Below are 21,484 nucleotides of genomic sequence, written 5' to 3' on the forward strand. Positions count from 1 at the left end.
AGCTGAGACATTTTATTTTGAGATAACTTTTTGCAAACTACCCCATAGTGCTCTGCCGCTGAAAGTCACAAATATTCGCAGAGACAATTTTAAGATAGAGATGTTGCAGGGACACAAAATTCTAGTAGGTCAAATTCACCACTTACCACAGCAGAATTTGTTAAATTACCACTGTCTGTATTTGTTATTTAACAATTATTTCTACATGTTTTATTAAGCTAATCTGTTCAGAATTTTAATTTTTACTCTCTAGAACTTCAATCAGTGTATTTTGTGTGCATAAATTACGTTAAAAATTGTGTTGAAGTTTGTGGCGTGATGAAAGTGACCTACTCGAATTTTGTGAAGCTCCGCTGCTTTCCACTGAAGTTCGCGCATGCAACGTCTTTATTCTTAAATCAATATTTGAATCCGCGCGTTAGAAACTTCTAAAGAAATCGTATAGAATTTTATAGAGGTAGAAGTCCGAACACTGCGACAATACTGTGATTAGCTTAAAAGTATGCAATGAAAAAATATGCGTGAAACAAAACCATTTAGGAGACAGACCTTTTTTATAGGATCGATAGCAATTATAGCACTTTGAATTTAGCGACCAAACCAAAATGAGCATTAAAACTACGCATTATTCGTAATGTTGGTTTCCGCAGTTGCTAGCTCGGTTGCGCCGCGAAGTGATTAGTATAAGTATATAAAATAAGAGTGAAAAGCGTGTGAAATATGGAAGAATAATAATTATAATAAAAAGTTAATTAAATCTAGATATCGTCGCTGCGATAAGGAAACAGTTATGTGTTTTTTTTTTTAATTTTTTATTGCATATTTTATTATCACTATATAGATAGAGCCCACATTTCTGCATATACCGTTTTTATATCTCTTTTGGTTTAGAAGTGACCGAAAACAGCTATGTGCTGGCAGTACTAGAAGAACTCTGTAAAACGGTTATGTACGGTTACTTGCTTATAATTTTTTTTAATCGCTGGCGAAAGTGCTTTGATTTCAATGTTAAAAATAATTACAGACATCTCGCTTCTCAAGGCAGCCGGTTCTATGTACCGCAGCAACTGGGGAATTTTCCCGACCAAGGGCAGCAATTTCAGTGTAATCCCATTTAATTTGTTGCATCCCTCCCACAAATTGTCATCCTCCCAGCAGATCCTTGCAGCGGGACTGCGCCATATTCTCCTGCTCAGGGAGGATATCGAACCCAATCCGGGACCTGTACCTGACCCCTGTCCAGAGAAATGGTTTTGCTGCGTTTGCCGGAAAATGATCTTTTTAGGACGGTCAACTTGGCAGTGTGTTACGTGCAAGGGGTTGTTGCATCGGACAGGATGTTCTGGGCTAGACCCCAAAACCCGAAGTCATCGTAACTTTTATACATTTTTGTAGCTCCTTGCTGTTTACGCCCAAGGGCGTCCCTTAGCCTGCTCGTTAGTGCCCCCCACTCCCTTATAGCTGTCCCGCTGCTCAGCAAGCCACAACAAGTACCCGCTGCTGCTCGGGCTCCACGGTGCCAACAGCTCATACGGCCGCTCCTACTCATAACTCCAATCTCCGTAGCAGAGTCGGTGGCAACGCCGAGCATCTACACCGGGTACCAAAATAATTACCCAGGGACGTATAGTCCCAGGGCCACAACAGCAATTGCGTCCTGGCCCCCGAGTGACGACGTCTCCCCCGTTACACTTCAGAATTCTGAAGTTAAACTGTAATTCGTTAACTGAAAAGATCACGGAGATAGTTGATTTCATAAAGCGGCATGACATCCGCATTGCACCGATCCAAGCGACCAAATACATACGGAAATGGAGGCGGTCTCACGTTTATCACCCACCACTCAGTGCAATATAATCTATTTGATCCCGACATCGGCTTTACGCTACTGAATGTCTTACACCCTAAAATAATGGGTGTGACGTTCGATCAGGATCCACATTTTGGAGAGCATACAACCGCAATTGTATGAAAATCCAGAACCGTAATAAAATCCTCAAATCTCTTTCCGGCAGCACTTGGGGCAAAACCAAAGAAGAAACCGCTCATTAATACTTACAAAGCAATTGGCCAGCCGATTGCATGCTACGCGTTCCCGATATGGTCGCCAAGCCTAAAGACTACTCACTGGAAGAAGCTACAGACCTGCCAAAATACTGCTCTCAGAACCCCGCCACGGGTTGTCTTCTTTTGTCCCCAGAACCCCATCTACATAATGAGGCGAGAATACTCCCCATTTGGGAGAGAAATGAAATGCTAACCAAACAGTTCCTGTTGAATACGCAGAAACCTGGGCATCCTAACAGACATCTGATTGATGAAGCTACACCTCCCAGGGGCTTAAGGGGTAATCTCCGTACCGCGAGAAGCAAATTTGAATCGTGTTTGAAAGCAGCTATGTGCTATAAAACGGCGCAAATATTTATCACCTCGTAATGGGTTAAAAAACATGATTTTTTCCTTCACACATCAATAACATACTTTCCATAAAATATTTGAAAAATACGACATTTGCAAAATTTTGCGAATGGACACCAGAAATAAATTTTTTTGATCTACTGAAAAGCTATTGAAAACCACAACTGGTTTTGTGACCGCAGCGACGATATGTGTATCAGAAGGTAGGAATTTCCGTTTATCTATGTTATTTTTATAAGAAAAATTTGAGGTTCACAACCGCGACAGTTCAACAACTGCTGTCTGTAGACAGAACGTTCCAGAAGTGCATGTGTGCGAGAATGTATACAGTAGATCACAAAAGCATTTTCAGTGATATATGCGTACACGAATTTGGATGACAACACGGCGATAAAGAAAGATAACTGTTCGATTAAAAGTAGTGGATACGCCGAAAGCAAATTGGTAAATATCAATAACAAGCCGATAACTTTTCGACAAAAATCAATAAATTTTTGATGAATTATCGAAGAGCTTTCGATAAATGCTGGTAGCTTTTCCATAGTAAACCGATAACATTTTGATAAAAAATCCATAGCTTTTTGATAACGCATCAATTAGTTTTCGATTATTTTTAATAATACAATGATACAAATCGATTACTTATAGATAAACTTTATTAACGATAGCAAAAACATAACCAATCGACAGCTTGGATTATAAAATTCCTTTTCTTTCCATTCCTTGCTTTTCATTGTTCCCACCCTATGCTCTTGCGTAATGACTACAGTTACGCTTACATTATTTACTCATCCATACAACATACCAATCCCCACACATTGCGACTGCATTTACATACATATTCTCATATAGCATTCAACTCACAAAGACCACGCTTACGCTTACACTTGCACTTTACACCGCACGCTTACATTCTGTATCTCCCTATCCTTGATAAAGGATTTTTTTAACTTAAACCAGTAGCAATTAATTTATTTGCAGTTCCTGATGTAAATTAACTATCAATTAACGTTTTTATGATAATGATGGGTGCCCCTGTAACACATTAAATTGGTGTCTTCAATTTTAAGCTAGAACTGTCTTATCAGCGTGTGTGAGCTTTCAAAGAGCTTTCAGTGGTTTTGCATTTTATATTCACATTCAAATGCGATGATTTTCTTGCACCCAAAGGAGTGTCGTCACTCCTACCACTATACTCGTACATACCTACATTGCCGTTTCGTCACAAAAAGCTCTATACTTGAGTGAAAATCTAAGCTTTGCAAAACCCTAAACGCTCTCATACACGAAGAATGTATATTCATATACGAAGTATGCGCATGGGCGAATGCAATGAGAATAGAAACTCACCATTTGCCATGTGGTATGAGTAAAAACGATTTCACTATCGTCGTTATCCTAGTCGCTGTACTAAGTATTGGAAAAACATCGTGCATTTCAAAGTTTATACAAAATAATACGAAAGGTGAAATGAAGTAATCAGTTCAAATCGTGACGTTTTAGCGTGCGGATGGAAATGGTGTAGTGGTGCGCGTACGACACGTGTTTACTTACAGCAAAAAAAGTTGTAGGCAAATCGTTGGCGTTTCTAAGAAGTTTACATTCGGGAAATCGTTTTGCATATTTGTTAGAAAAAACTTCGCAATTTATGTATGATAAACAAATTGAAATATTGCTAAATGGCATACACACGATTGATGTGCACGTGTAAACTTGTTTCAGTGCGGAATTTCGATATTTGCTATAGATAAATATGTGCACAAGTGTTTTATGTAGGTGTGTGTGTGTTAAGTTATAATTTTGCAACTAATAGCGGAAGCGGAACTTCTAACCTCATTTTGTTAGCGTAGTCCAAAAATTACAATTAAGTTACCTCGTGTGGTACGATGCAAAGAGTTTGCATGTGGCGGGGATTCCCATCTGTCGTCCTTGTCTGTCTATCGTGTAACTATCTGCGGTTAATGTCTGTCGGTCGGTAAATTTGCACTGACGATGTTCATATATTTAATTCGGTCGTTCGGTCGGTGTGTCAGACACTCTGTCGGTTTGTCGATCGGTTGATAAAAGCATCGCTCAAGTTTTTCAAACGATTTACATTATATAGTAAAGAAAAAAAGAAGAAAAAGGTTTGTGTGATAGTGTCTACGGGTTGCTGTAAAGCCACTAACAATGAAGTGATTTCTTTTTATATAAATAAATGACATATGCTTTTGCTCAGCACCCGTTATGTGGATGAATAAAGTATTGAAGAAAGAAAAATTATTGAAAGAAAAATCGTAAAATTGTATAATGCAATGAAAAAGGTATATATAACACAATTCCTATGCTTTTAAAATTTAGGTTTACTTATATGTTTATTATTATTTTTATACAGAATCGATGTGATAAATCACCAAATTACAATAAAGGGCGCACGAGTAACAACATACTCTCGGCTCTATTATATGACTATCAAAATATTTTTGTAATGCTGTCATCTAGTATTTCTATTTCCGATCTAATTTTGTAGTTTCAACAGCAGAACCACACTCTGAAAGCCTCCCCCACTCCCTAATGTTGTGCGTAAGCGCAATTCTTCGCCGGATTGAGTCTGGCATGCTCCGTTATGCAGATGCCTCGGGAACGTTTTTTTTAAATTCCTTATCCTCCTAATACCTGTATGCTTACTGCAGGAATTATTTGAAGCGTCTTAACCCGCTGGGGCTAATCGAAACACCCAATCCAACCAAAAATTAAACTAAGTCGATGAAGATGTAGAAGATGCGGTAAGGTCGTGGATGGGATGAGATTTGAGTAAAATGCACAGCCCTACCACAGTGCCAGATGAAACTGATACCCAATTAAATTGCCGGCTAATTTGAGAAAACCTCACCATAGGACCCCCTTGGCGATTGAGGTGCCAAATTTTTTAATAGCTCATATATCTTCACTACTCACCGCAAGAAAGAAGAGGTGAGAAAGTGATAGATGTATACTTGTAGTGTCTCGTACATACTACAAGGAGCTATACTTCGGGCGGTTGTCGTAGCAATTGAAAAATCAGCGGAAGGTTTAAATATCGGGGAAAACTCTTGGAAGAACGAAAAGGGCGACTACCCGTCGATTTGTAAAAAAAAATATCTGCGCGATTCACCTCCGAAGCGATAAAGGCCGAGTTTTTCTTCCAATTTGGTTCGCGCTGCTTTTTAATTTTTCCCACAAATTGGCGAGATGGAACCAACATGTCTTATGCCGACTACAAATGTCATCTGCAAGGTAGATGAGTCTTTACTGAGAAGCTTTTCGTGGCAGAAAGACACTCAGAGTATTTGCCAAATCACTCCGTTTGGAAACACTTTTTTCTACTTGAAAAAAAAAAAAAAAAATTGTTTTCCAAATTTCCGATGTTACTTTTGCCAGGGACTTGACACTCAATAAAAGTGCAAGCTAAATCGAGAAAACGTCAACACAGTCAGTACGCTTGACGCTTGAGCTGCCAAATAGTGGTCACGAAGTGTCTGTGCAATTTAGAGAATACACCAAGTTCATAAGAATTAAATAAGACGATATATAATTACGCATGTATATTTTTATTTTCTCTAAGTATATCCAATAATGACAATGGGCGTAATTTATTTGATAGATGCGCTGTGATCAAAAATTAATGGTAGTCTCCGCATATCTTTTCGAAAACTATGGACATGTTCAGTCAATGCGAGGTCCGCACAGACCTGCAATTTCAACCTTTGGAGTTTATAGGGAACAAAATCTACAGCTACACTGTTCAGTTTAATTAAGTAATTATAGACTAGCATACCCGGGGCAGTCATGGTCCCGCCCGAAAACTGGTTTACCCGCGTTTAAAAACTGGCACTCTCTACTCCAATTTGGTTTTTTCTAATTCACACTTTTCTTTCTTTTTCCTGTCCATCTCTTATTCACTTTATCTCCATATACCATTAATTCTTCTTCTCCCTCCAACTCCCAATTCCACTCCTACTCCCACTTCCACTCTCGCTCCCACACCCACTCCGACCCCTTCACCCACTCCTACTCCAGCTACCTCCGCCTAAGTCACCCATCTCAATTTTCTTATGTACTTAATATTATGTACTTTACGTTTCAAATAATTGCGGATTTATGTATTACCTATTTAAATTTTCCCTCGTAAGAGACATCCGTCACGAAAAAGCTATGGGGATCTCCGCAACCTCAAAATGTTTAACCTAGGATTATCTTGATTTGAACTGTTTGAACAACTTTTAAATACCCATCTAAATAACAGTTTTTTGAGCTTCAAGGGAAATACTGCTATAAAACAATGTTACTTAGCTTTCGATAGCGCGCCTAAAAGTGTTCCACACAATTAGGATCAAAAACATATAGAATTATGTGAAACATGTCCTGATAATAATCGCCGTTTGTAAACCTTATAATTTTTTTTTTTTAATATCAAAAAATTTAAAATTTTTTGTGCATTTTTAAAGTCATTAAAGAAACAGTTTTTTCTCAACAAAAAAAAAAAACAAAAAAAAAAAAAACAAAAAGCCTCCGCACAGAGTAGCACAGATTGAACCAGATTGGCTCAGCTCTGCTGCATCCGTCAAATAAAATGAAATAAAAATAATAACAAAAACAACGGGAAAACTGTGTTAATTAGCATGTAAAAAGATGCAGCCATAGTCTTGTGATAGGCCTGCAGGATTAGAAATTTTACGACTTGTGTTCGAATTCCAGCTCGTGGAGAATATAATTTTTAATTTATTACAATCACCCCGATAACTTTATTTAAACTTGGCACACTGACTATTTAAATTTTGGCCGCCTAAATGAGAAAATTTGCTACCGAGAAGCTGTTGATTCCGTCCGTAAATTATTACAACCACCCTGACAAAAGTGCATACTTTAAAGCGAGAATTTTTTTTAAATTTTCTACCGTTTATCATTTTACATAATATTTATATTTGAATAGATAGTTTATAAATGTGACAAGAATTTTGAAACTGAATTTTTAGTTAAAAAACCAGGGCTGTTTCAAAAATGTTGAAGTGCAAATCACAATACATAAACAAAATTATATATACCCTAAAACCTTTTTAAAATGAAAAAAAAAAAAAACAATTTTAAATATTTAAAGAGTTTTTATGGTCCCCTTAATGAATAAATTTTTAATTAAAATCTTTCTCGGTGCTACAATATTTTTGAAAAAGTGTTTGTTGTTAGTGTCAGTTTGAATATCATACCTAAGTGCCTTAGCTTCACATGGAAGTGCTTTTTTTGCACTTTCTTATGAATCGAGTTAATATGTGAGGACATTTGGGAGTGCTATGAATTTTTTTTATATTCAAAGTGTTAAAAAACTAAAAAAAAATTGAGCGTGGCAGTTTTGCAAAATTTTTTTGTTGCATAAAATATACATTATACATTTAAAAAAATCTTCTTTAACTTGAGAAAAAATTCATATAGTGAAAAGGAATTTCTGATTTTTCTATAAAATGTTTCATTAATTTGTGGGAAATTTGTTTTAATCAGGAGTACTTGATTAAATATTTCTAATAATATTAAAAGTCGGCGTGAAACTTAATCAATTTAATTATTTAATTGTTTTTTTACAATTTTTTTACGTTTAAAAAAATTATCCCCATATTCCAGGAGAAATTAATGAAAATATATAAGAAAGTTACTTGTTTTGATTTGGAGAAGAATTTCTATGGCTAACTATCATATACCAATTTCCTTATTTTAGTAGCTATTTCCTACTTTTTAGAATTTTTTTTTTCGAGTGCAGCTTGGTATGAACTATTACAATATGTGGCAGTGACAGCGAGCCTGCCCTAGGTTATAGGCATATTTGAGTATACAAAAATCTTTTTAATTGCACAAACAAGAATTTTATGTCATTGAAAAGAGGAAATTTTTTTGCTTCTAACGATATACAAGTGGCAGTTGAATTAACAGAAATATACCAAAATATAAGTATATTTTGACAAACACATTTAATTTTGAGTAAAAATTAAGTATTGATAAAGTCCTCAGAAATTTTGTGTTCAAAAACTTACTCACGTAGTTGGCGTTAACCGTTTAATTGACTTAAGGCGTCCAACAATGCGCGCCATTCACTTCTTCGCAGTATTAAGATGCGCTAATTGATAACATCAAGGGAATTCACATCATTTTCATCCTGGCCCTTACAGTGAAGTATGCCCTCTTGCTCTGCTCATACAGTAGGGTTCCGATTATAATACTTCCTTGGACGGAATATTATCGTTCATTCGCATAACATGACCTAACCAGCGTAGCCGTTGTGTTTTAATTGGCGTGATTATGTTGATGGTCTGCATGAAGCTCTTACAGCTCATTATTAAATCTTCTACGGTACTTCCCGTTGCCAACGTGTAGAGGTCCGTAAAGCTTTTGAACAACTTTTCTCTCAAAAACTTCCGAAGCCGCCTCATCAGATGTTGTCAGTGTTCAGGTTTCAGTACCATATATCAGGACGAATGCAATAAGTTAATTTGTAGAGCACGATTTTCATTTTCCGAGAGAAAACTTTACTTTTCAGTAGCCTATTTGGTTCAAAGTAGCATTTATTGGCAAAAGTGATTTACCGTTGAATTCAAAAACCCACGAAGACATACAATAAATCCATTGAAATATGGCTGCGATGTTGCACTTTGGCCACTTCTATTTGAAAAATATTTGTACTGTATTATCTCAAAAACAATTTAGAAGCAGGATAATGAACATCAGTGTCTTTAACGCTATAACAACAACAACAACTAAATTTCAAATCAAGTCCTGTACAGTGTTATACGATCACGGATCGAAAAATATTTTCACTGAAGCGATAAATAAGAAACTATCCCACTAAGTAATATATTGTAACAAATTTAGGGAAATCCTGGTTATTATGCACCTTCTGTTAACGCTCGAGTCGCTGAACTGTCGAATAAATATGTAACTCCAATATTCAGTATTGCAAGCTGTTCTTTATTTAGATTAATTTGGGAGTACTTCACAATTATACTTTACTTCACAACCAATAGCATGTTTAAATCAAACTGATTCGTCATTCCTCAGCTTGCGCTGCTTTTATACTCTCCTGTAGCCTCGTTCGCATATTTCTCCTAAGGTCTAGACGTTTCACCTTCTAGAACTGTTGTATCTCCTGCTTGGTTATTTAGCTATATGCGTGTGTATGTGTGAGTAACAACTTCTACACTTAGCTGATGACTACATATGTGTATGGGAGATAACTTCTTTGCTTTAAGTTGCTTGTTATGTGTGGAATATTCTTCGTTGCCATGTATATAAGCGTGGCTGGTTGCTGTTTTTGTTGTTGTGACACAGAGTTTTTATCTTCTTTGGTTGTGATTATTTACTAACATCACAGTGATGCTAATAATCGCCACAATATGGATTTATTGAGAAAAGGTTATAATAAAAAGATGTTATCATAAGGTTTAAAGCACAATTAATTTATTTCACCATTTGTAAAACACCGTAAGTCATATCGCACATAACAGATGAAATGCGAAATTTTAATTTGTTTGGAAAACACAAAAAATGTTTTATTTTTTCATACAGTTTCATTACAAAAATTTAATGCAAAGATCACTGGGATGGTCACATTTGCTGCTTTAATGTATGTGAACATAATTTTACAAATCGGCTGCGGTGGCGTATCTTAAAATTCCGAAAAATCACTCAGAAAGTACTGCATAAAATTGATTGCAACTTTCACTGTTGCATCAGACGAGGTCTATCTCCCCCAGCGGGTTAGGGGGCTTAAAATATACCAGCGGCACGTCACCTACCCATGGCGAATCCTGTTTCTTTAACAGCCGTTGCTCTGGCGACCCCTAGTTCCTCTCGGATCTAGGGGGTGAGATGGCGGAATGGTCTTGAAGGTTTCATGTGGCCATACAAAATTGTTCCCGAAATAGCCGCGCTAGTACCTTAATTGTGCTTGTTACCGGCAAAGGGCCATCAACATCCATAACACTCCCCAAGGCCTTCGGGCAGTATCCTTATCGCTACAACAAGAACAACAACAACAAAGAGGTCTATCCTAAATTTTAGAAAACAATTTTGGCACCTAGATATCTAGGGCCTGGAAACCCAAAATAGGAGCTCTGCTATTTATACTCAGTTGAGCAGAGCTAACAGAGTATATTAACTTTGATTGGATAACGGTTGGTTGTACAGGTATAAAGGAATCGAGATAGATATAGACTTCCATATATCAAAATCATCAGTATCGAAAAAAAATTTGATTGAGCCATGTCCGTCCGTCCGTCCGTCTGTCCGTTAACACGATAACTTGAGTAAATTTTGAGGTATCTTGATGAAATTTGGTATGTAGATTCCTGGGCACGCTATTTAAAATGAATGATATCGGACTATAACCACGCCCACTTTTTCGATATCGAAAATTTCGAAAAACCGAAAAAATGCGATAATTCATTGCCAAAGGCGGTTAAATCGATGAAACTTGGTAGATGGGTTGACGTTATGACGCAGAATAGAAAATTAGTAAGATTTTGGACAATGGGCGTGGCACCGCCCACTTTTACAAGAAGGTAATTTAAAAGTTTTGCAAGCTGTAATTTGGCAGTCGTTGAAGATATCATGATGAAATTTGGCAAAATTGAATGAAGAACACGCCCACTTTAAAAAAAAAAATTTTTAAATTCAAATTTTAACAAAAAATTTAATATCTTTACTGTATATAAGTAAATTAAGTCAAAATTCAACTCCAGTAATGATATGATGCAACAAAATACAAAATAAAAGAAAATTTCAAAATGGGCGTGGCTCCGCCCATTTTCATTTAATTAGTCTAGAATACTTTTAATGCCATAAGTCGAACAAAAATATACCAATCCTTCTCAAATTTGGTGGGGGCATAGATTCTATGACGGTAACTGTTCTCTGTGAAAATGGGCGAAATCGGTGGAAGCCACGCCCAGTTTTTAAACACAGTCCACCGTCTGTCTTTCCGCTCGGCCGTTAACACAATAACTTGAGCAAAAACCGATATATCTTTACTAAACTTAGCCCACGTACTTATCTGAACTAACTTTATCTTGGTATAAAAAATGGCCGAAATCCGACCATAACCACGCCCACTTTATCCATATCGAAAATTACGAAAAATGAAAAAAATGCCATAATTCTATACCAAATACGAAAAAAGGGATGAAACATGGTAACTGTATTGGTTTATTGACGCAAAATATAACTTTGGAAAAAACTTTGTAAAATGGGTGTGACACCTACCATATTAAGTAGAAGAAAATGAAAAAGTTCTACAAGGCGAAATCAACAGCCCTTGGAATCTTGGCAGGAATACTGTTAGTGGTATTGCATATATAAATAAATTAGCAGTACCCGACAGATGATTTTCTGGATCACCTGGTCCACATTTTGGTCGATATCGCGAGAACGCTTTTAAAACCCTCATTAATACCTTTAATTTGATATCCATATCGTACAAACACATTCTTGAGTCACCCCTGGCCCACCCTAATGGCGATATCTCGAAAAGGCGTCCACACATAGACCTAATGCCCACTCCCTCTAAAAATGCTCAGTAACACCTTTCGTTTGATACCCATATCGTACAAACATTCTAGAGTCACCCCTGGCCCACCTTAATGGCGATATCCCGAAAAGGCGTCCACCTATAGCCCTAATGTCCACTCCCTCCTAAAATGCTCAGTAACACCTTTCGTTTGATACCCATATCGTACAAACATTCTAGAGTCACCCCTGGCCCACCCTAATGGCGATATCTCGAAAAGGCGTCCACCTATAGACCTAATGCCCACTCCCTCTTAAAATGCTCAGTAACACCTTTCATTTGATACCCATATCGTACAAACACATTCTAGAGTCACCCCTGGCCCACCCTAATGACGATATCTCGAAAAGGCGTCCACCTATAGACCTCATGCCCACTCCCTCTGAAAATGCTCAGTAACACCTTTCGTTTGATACCCAGATCGTACAAGCATTCTAGAGTCACCCTTGGTCCACCTTTATGGCGATATCTCGAAAAGGCGTCCACCTATAGAACTAAGGATTACTCCCTTTTAAAATACTCATTACCACCTTTCATTTGATACCCATATCGTACAAACACATTCTAGAGTCACCCCTGGTCCACCTTAATGGCGATATCTCGAAAAGGCGTCCACCTATAGACCTAATGCCCACTCCCTCTTAAAATGCTCAGTAACAGCTTTCGTTTGATACCTATATCGTACAAACATTCTAGAGTCACCCTTGGTCCACCTTTATGGCGATATCTCGAAAAGGCGTCCACCTATAGAACTAAGGATTACTCCCTTTTAAAATACTCAGTAACACCTTTCATTTGATACCCATATCGTACAAACACATTCTAGAGTCACCCCTGGCCCACCCTAATGACGATATCTCGAAAAGGCGTCCACCTATAGACCTCATGCCCACTCCCTCTGAAAATGCTCAGTAACACCTTTCGTTTGATACCCATATCGTACAAGCATTCTAGAGTCACCCTTGGTCCACCTTTATGGCGATATCTCGAAACGTCGTCCACCTATGGAACTAAGGATCACTCCTTTTCAAAATACTCATTACCACCTTTCATTTGATACCCATATCGTACAAACGCATTCTAGAGTCACCCCTGGTCCACCTTAATGGCGATATCTCGAAAAGGCGTCCACCTATAGACCTATTGCCCACTCCCTCTTAAAATGCTCAGTAACAGCTTTCGTTTGATACCTATATCGTACAAACATTCTAGAGTCACCCTTGGTCCACCTTTATGGCGATATCTCGAAAAGGCGTCCACCTATAGAACTAAGGATTACTCCCTTTTAAAATACTCATTACCATCTTACATTTGATACCCATATCATACAAACACATTCTAGAGTCACCCCTGGCCCACCCTAATGGCGACATTTCGAAAAGGCGTCCACCTATAGACCTAATGCCCACTCCCTCTTAAAATGCTCAGTAACACCTTTCATTTGATTCCCATATCGTACAAACCAATTCTAGAGACACCCCTGGTCCACCTTTATGGCGATATCTCGAAACGTCGTCCACCTATGGAACTAAGGATCACTCCTTTTCAAAATACTCATTAACAGCTTTCATTTGATACCCATATCGTACAAACATATTCTAGAGTCACCCCTGGTCCAGGTTTACCCCTGGTATAGGTTTGCGCCGATCACTTTATCGACGGCGGCAGGTTAGGCTCTATTACATACCGTCGGCGCCAGCACACCGGCGTTCTGACTTTAAAAAACTCAATTTTTCTATTCAATAAAAATAATATTCATGAAAGGTTTTGTTTATATGTATTTAATTTTTCTCTCAGTCTCCCACAATCGTAAAGAGAGAACATTCTCATTCTCAGTTTTCTCAGCTACGATTGTTTTTTAAAAATACATCTAAGAGACGTATCGTTATCTTTTACGTCAATACAAATTTTATACGTAATTTTTGCCTAAAATGGTAATTTTAGCTAATGTTTTTTTAAGTATAGTTTAAAAGAGTTAATTCATTCAATTGAAGTACAAAAAAATTTATTTTATTTAAATTTTTTTGCAATAAGCTGAAGTCCTTCGAAAAAGATTGATTTTTGTAAGGACAAGCCCATGACAAGTCAAACTTAATTTTTAGTATATTAAAAAAACAATATTTTTCGTTAAAAACATTTAAAACAAGTGAAAATATATATCAATATATATAATTTAAAATACTCATTACCATCTTACATTTGATACCCATATCATACAAACACATTCTAGAGTCACCCCTGGCCCACCCTAATGGCGACATTTCGAAAAGGCGTCCACCTATAGACCTAATGCCCACTCCCTCTTAAAATGCTCAGTAACACCTTTCATTTGATTCCCATATCGTACAAACATATTCTAGAGTCACCCCTGGTCCAGGTTTACCCCTGGTATAGGTTTGCGCCGATCACTTTATCGACGGCGGCAGGTTAGGCTCTATTACATACCGTCGGCGCCAGCACACCGGCGTTCTGACTTTAAAAAACTCAATTTTTCTATTCAATAAAAATAATATTCATGAAAGGTTTTGTTTATATGTATTTAACCCAAGTGAGATAACGTACGTCTGTGAGACGTACGTCGTTTTAATTTTTCTCTCAGTCTCCCACAATCGTAAAGAGAGAACATTCTCATTCTCAGTTTTCTCAGCTACGATTGTTTTTTAAAAATACATCTAAGAGACGTATCGTTATCTTTTACGTCAATACAAATTTTATACGTAATTTTTGCCTAAAATGGTAATTTTAGCTAATGTTTTTTTAAGTATAATTTAAAACAGTTAATTCATTCAATTGAAGTACAAAAAAATTTATTTTATTTAAATTTTTTTGCAATAAGCTGAAGTCCTTCGAAAAAGATTGATTTTTGTAAGGACAAGCCCATGACAAGTCAAACTTAATTTTTAGTATATTAAAAAAACAATATTTTTCGTTAAAAACATTTAAAACAAGTGAAAATATATATCAAATAAATTATCAAAAAAAAAAAAAAAAAACGTCTCTCAGACGTATGTTATTTTAGGGTAAAAAATAACGTTATCTTTCTAGGGTTAAGGAAATCGAGATTTTGGCCATTTAGGAAAGACCTGGGGTTTTGCCTCAAAATCTCGCTGATCGTTCAAAAAATTTCAAGGCTAGCTCCTTGCGGAAGGAGGGAGAAATACTTAAAATAGTCAAACTATTGTCTGTATGTCTCGTGCAAAGCGTAGCTTCAACGAAGGAGATGTTCTGGGCTAACTCTAATACTCGTTCTACACGATTTCTTTAAATCATTTGTGGCTCTATTCTGGTCACCCACAAAGGCCAATTACGGTTGCTGTCAATTATCTACAAATAGGCATGAATATCGTACCAACGTTTTAATGATTAGCATCAATGCTGGCTTATTGTTGATGGCGCCAAAGGGCGCCTTCAGCTGTTTTTGAGAACTACAACTCCCGACGTGCGAACACTAGCAATCCCGACTACCAGTCGCTACCACGCCTCCTCGCCCTCATACCATATGCCAGATTAGAAGCTATAGGACTGCAAGTTCAAACTCATACCTTCATCGACGTCACTTTCCTAGAAACTCTAGGTGTAGCTCCGAAGAATCTCTGACTAGCATTTAAGTTAATTGTAGAAAACGCGGTCATTTTGTTCGTCTGTCTAGGGAAAGATTTTGTTTCACCATTTTGCGTGTTCTTCCGAAGGACAAGGCCTAAACTCGTTAATATATTTGCCTACGTATTGACATTTGTAACAAAAGCCGTAACATATAGGTGATATTTAAAAACGGTTGATTGGCTATATCCAATGGGATTCACAACCAAGGGACTAGTTGGAAATAGGGCCGCCAACTTTAGGAAATGTCAAACCGGGAGACTTAGGTGCTGAATGGTGAAGTGTGAAAATCAAAAATTAACATTTCAGACGTTAATTCATAGTTAAGCTAATAAAGTTATTCTGCAAACACTTCTCAACTTACATATGAGCTGAGAATCATTTCAAAGGAGTATTTCGTTTATTATTTCAGCTAATCCGATTATAGAATTTTTGAAAACAATCCGCACCTTTTTCGGATAACTTACTTTTTTAACAGCTTGAGGGCCAATTTTTTGAAAAAAACTATGTGAGCATTTATTGTATAACTTATATTTTGGTGTTTTGTTTCAATTGGGTGTGCAAAATCCCTGTTAAGCTGACAATGAAAGCGCCTGTTTTTTTTTTTTTTTCAAATAACTTTTGAACGGTTAGAAAGAGTTAAAATTTCTGAATCGGATTCTTATAACTGGCAGTTACGCGCATCCCTTCATATCCACCATAAGGGACCAATTTTCGTCATGAACAATAAATTGCCCAGATAGTGTAGTAACGTGATGATTTCTGTTACTTGTCCACCGGAAACTAGATGCGAATTTTTTTGTAGTTTGTGCTGTCATGGAAGCTCAACGTGGAGGAGAGGGTGAATAAGGCCTCAACGGCACTTTAGGTATGTAAAACAATGCTGTGGTGTACGTTGGGTCTAGTTATCGCCCTCTCTTTCTCATTGGATTTTCACAGCGATTGTGAATTATATTCTATACTATGGAGTTCTTGTTTGATGGAAAGCCCCACAAAAAACAACCTACCTCAAGAAAATTAGAGGGGGTATGCAGACTATCAATGCCTAGCATTACGGGAGCCCTGAAAACCACCACGACGGCTGCACTGCCATTCTACGCATTTCATATGTAAACCTGGTAGCAAAGAAAATAGCGTTAACAACTGCAACCGACCATAGTAGTATAGCGCCATCAATTACAGGACGAACAGACTACCTGATTCCCTATCTGCGTTTCGAGGGAGATCTTAAGGCCACAATGGAAGTGGATGCTTGGTGCAAGGGTGCTCAAATGGCGGACGAGGCGATACATGTGTATACAGATGGTTACAAAGTAGTGTAAGGTGTAGGGTGTCCGGTATACTGCGCTGATCTGGAAAAAAATATTTCCTACAAGCTGCCAGATTACTGTAGCGTTTTCCAAGCGGAAATATTAGCAGTAACCAAAGAAGTAGAAACACTGGAAGAGAATAGCTTAAGCTGCAACCGTGTTAACTTTTATTTTAACAACCTAGCAGCAATTAAGGCAATAATCTCGCATAGCACAGCAGGGAAGGTGAGAGGTGCACATGACCAAGCGGGAAAGTCGTGGGTTTAAGCGCGGGCTGTAAAGTGTCGAAAATTATGTGTCTTACAACCTTAGACTAACGAAGTTGCTTCTATCATTAAAAAGAGATGACTGTAGACTCATGACGGGTATCCTGACTGCACACTGCCTTCTGGCGTCACATGCCTTTAAATTAGCTTTATTCATTGATAGCAGATGTAGGAAGCGCGGATTGGAGGAGGAAACGATCAAGCAAGTTTTGTGCTCATGCCCTGCATTTGCCAAGCTAATACTACAGCTATTAGGAGTGATACAGCTGTCAGATCTAGAAGCAGCAAGTGGCTTAAGTCCTAGAAAGATTCTAGTATTTGCCTAGAGGACGCAGTTATTTTATAACATAGTTCCTGGTTTTTTTTAGAGTTTTTTCAGTTTGGTCGTTAAAACTAACTTCTAATAACACTACGATCTCATTCAGTATACATATGTGAGGTCCTCATGGACCGGCCAGTTCAACCTATCTAATTTTATTTCAAAGTTCCCGCATACGAAGTGGTAGCTAATAGCTGGTATCCAATAAAATTACACATTTAAATTCACAAAAATGTTTCTTTAACAAAAATCCACGAAAAAATTATGCACTCAAATATTCCCGATATTAAATTATATAAGTGAATGATGGCAAAAAATCACTTACGAGTTTAATATATTCAAAATAATTTTTTCCTTTAACCAATCAACGACAATGCGAACGAATGAGCCAACCAACATTTAATTGTGAGCAGAAGTCCATCAGCGATTAAAAGGGTCACAATTTTACATCAATTAATTTAACAACAAAAGCACTGCCACATAAATAAATAAATAACGGTGTGTGCTGAAAAAAAGTAATAACAAACTGGCAATATAATAAAACGAGAAAATAACGAGCAAAAAAGAAAAAAGCTCAAAGAAGAACGCAAATGAAGGCGAATAGCAATTCATATAAGCAATTCAAAAAAGCAATTCATATATAAATGTGTGCATAAAATTCAGTTAAATATACATAAACACAAATGGCTCTATGTGTGTGTGAAGAATATTTATCCACCCTTAAGGTGGGGAAGTTGAGAAGTGCTTAGTGACTGTTGTGAGCAGAACATACCTTGTACATATTTTGGGCGTGAACTCTTCTATGTCGGAATGTACTGTTTATTTAAAAAGCGAAACGCCGTGTGCCAAACTGATTGACTAACGGTCTTCTACACAATGTGTCAATGTCTCAATAACAGTAGGTGTGCTGCACAGTGTAACGAGTGCCTGAAAAAATAGTTAAGTTGATGTTGCAAAATTCCTTTGACTGAAGTTCTTGTAACTTTTGAAAATCTTCAAGTTTTAAACTTTATTTAATAAACTTAAATATATTTATTTAAGTGTTAGTTTAATCATGTAATCTTCAAGAAATCACTTATTCGATAATTTGTATAGATATTAGGGGATATTATTTTGTTTTATTAAAAAGTCAAAATATCCTTAAATTTTGCAGGTCTCTCATAAAGCATGCTAGTTTTTTTACCCCTCTATAGTAACTTCAACTCCCGCCCCTACACATTCAAATAACCTTTTACATTGGCATGCCATTAGAGTTGGCATCCAGCTACACATAGAAAACTAAAGACCTTGAGAAACAACACACCCTTGCCCTTAAAAAATAAAATAATTAAAAAAAAAATTTCAAGTTAAACGGTTTTATTAAAAACAATACCTACATTAAGTAATAACAATACTAAAAGCTAGAAAATATTTAGGTAGGTTCTAGGTACTAGTCATCACACTGCTCATCAATCTATGGCGTTGATCAAGCAATTAAATAAAATCGTCGGACGCCTCAAATTGTTATTGATAGTCATAAGTAAGTGCAACTGAACCTTAATCAGTTTATGATACGCCTCACATTTTCCGACAATTTGTTTCAATCTTAATTCTCGATAGATAATCCTTCCAAAGACTTTACTCGACTCAGCGCCACGTATGCTTGTCCCTCCTCGAACTGCAAAGTATTTTGATGACATTTCTGCCGAACTGTATGTAATATTTCTTCCAAATATGAGCCAAATCGGACCACAAATACAAGTATTTTTAATATGTCGATCCTTGCCACTCCTAGCGGGATTTTTTTTTCAAAAGCGATTTCTATTTCTGTATGTAATATGTGTTCAAATTACGAGCCAAATCGGACCACAAATACGTTTTTTTTTTAAATTATCGATCCTTGCACCACCTGGCGGAGATTTTTTCATATGTCGTTTTTTATTGATGCATGTTATATGTGTTCCAAGTATGAACCTAATCGGAACACAAATACAATTTTTGGTATATTTCGATCCTTGCGCCATCTATCGGCGATTTTTTCATAGGTCGATTTCTATTCACACATAATAATGTGTTCCAAATATGAGCCAAATCGAACCAAAAATACGATTGTTTTTAATATCTCGATCTTTGCGCCACCTGGCGGTGATTTTTTCATATGTCGTTTTTTATTCATGTATGTAATATGTGTTCCAAATATGAGCCTAATCGGAGCACAAATTCGATTTTTCGTATATTTCGATCCATGCGCCACCTAGCGTCGATTTTTTTCATAGGTCGATTTCTATTAACACATAATAATGTGTTCCAAATATGAGCCTAATCGGACCACAAATACGATTTTTTGAAATATTTCGATCTATGCGCCGCCTATCAGAGTTTTTTTCTTATTATTGCATTGTCATCGGGTTCTGAACTATATTCCAAGTTTCAAGCTTGTAGCTTATCGGGAAGTTAATTACATTTCAATTACAAAATTCTGTTCGCTACGCAGAGTCAAGCTAAATAAAACCGCTTAAAAACATTGTGGACTAAATGCTTTGAGAAAAATGCACCAAAAAGGCTTTATAATGGGCACAGTAATAGGGCTATGAGAAAGTTCTTGTCGAGTAGGGTATCTCCGCCATTCTTACATATTGTCCGTATAGATGCTACATGTTGTATGTATACTCCGACCGGCAGCTGCGAGGAAGATTAATTTTCACTGAGAAGATTTTCACTAAGTATTTGCATAACTATTGCCGAGTAACGACACCGCTTAGAAAAATGTGTTTCAATTGGAATTTCTGATATAGCCAACTCTATAATAAATGGATCGCACCTTCGAAGTACGGTTCTACCAATTTTCTTTTATTTAAAAAAATCATGACTGAGTTTGTAATATATTAGCGACGGTTTCTATGGCTGTCTCTTAAATAGCTACCAAGTTATCTTTCCACTTCTGTAATCGAAAATGTATCCATTTGTTATGCAAAGGTGATCAATTTATTATATAAAAGTCATCGAACATTTATCAAAAAATTATTATTAATAAAGATGTGTTGATTGGTAATCGAAAAGCTTTTCGATTTGTTTTAAAAACTGTTTAGTTTTATTATCGAAAAGTTATCAACTTTTATAAGACCAATATCAATTTTTTATCGGCGTGTTATCGCTTCGTTAACGGCTGATCATGGGTTTGTTATGAAACAGATAGAGATTGAATCTCAATATAAAACCTTTTACTCATCTAAAATCTTTACGCATCTTTTACTCGTCGATAATAAAACGTCGAAAAACCGGCACGAAGTAGATGACTCCGCGATAAAAGGCTGACAACAAAACAAGAACTTGTCGGTTAAAGTTGTTCCCGTAAGCTGACGAAAACACAAAATTACTCGTGTCTGGTTAAGTTACACTTATTTTGGTTAAGTTCTACCCCTCGATGAGCTCTTGTTAATTTAAGAAACATAAGTTTTATAGACGCAGCTTCAAACTAACTGAAAGCATAGAAAATTTTTGTTAATGGCAATGTGTGCTAGCTAAAGGTATCTTAAATTGAAATCTGTAATTACGAATTCAACCAAGCACGAGTTCTTTACACAGTAATAAAAAAAACAAAACTGAATTAGTTTATATGTTTATTAAAGACCTCACAAAGACTGAATGTGTCCATTGCTTTACCGGAATTTGTTTGACGACCAAACGTAAAAGGCCCAATTATATACCAGGACCCATATTATAGAATAACAGCTTCCTCTTTTTAAATACTAGAAGTTTTCTAGGTCCCTAGCTTAATTCTCTGCCTCCCAAATGCTTTTTTTCAATCCAGGACATTTTTGATGAGGTATTGTGTGATAGTATTGCTATAATCGCCGCTTGATTATATATATATAATGACGCGACAGGCAGCCTATACGATCATGATTTTCATCTAATTTTACACAGTGCAGCCAGTTCAGGTTTTCCACCTTACCCATTCTGTGCACGTATATGCAGAAGTAACCGTATTCGGTTAGAAACTAAGTCAAGTAAAAGTTCACCAGTT

The 21,484-nt window shown here is 36.8% G+C and overlaps 1 protein-coding gene across 2 annotated transcripts in view; it reads left to right on the forward strand.

Annotated features, from left to right (window-relative positions):
- The first annotated feature begins 3,919 nt into the window (after window positions 1–3,919).
- Window positions 3,920–21,484, forward strand: part of LOC137252581 (uncharacterized) — a 687,899-nt gene continuing 670,334 nt past the window's right edge. For both annotated transcript variants that reach the window (XM_067788530.1, XM_067788528.1), the window contains exon 1: window positions 3,920–4,721. The gene's annotated coding sequence lies outside the window, so the exon portion shown is untranslated. The remainder of the gene's footprint in view (window positions 4,722–21,484) is intronic.

This window comes from Eurosta solidaginis, chromosome 5 (genome assembly GCF_040869045.1).
Source record: "Eurosta solidaginis isolate ZX-2024a chromosome 5, ASM4086904v1, whole genome shotgun sequence".
NCBI classification, from domain to species: domain Eukaryota; kingdom Metazoa; phylum Arthropoda; class Insecta; order Diptera; family Tephritidae; genus Eurosta; species Eurosta solidaginis.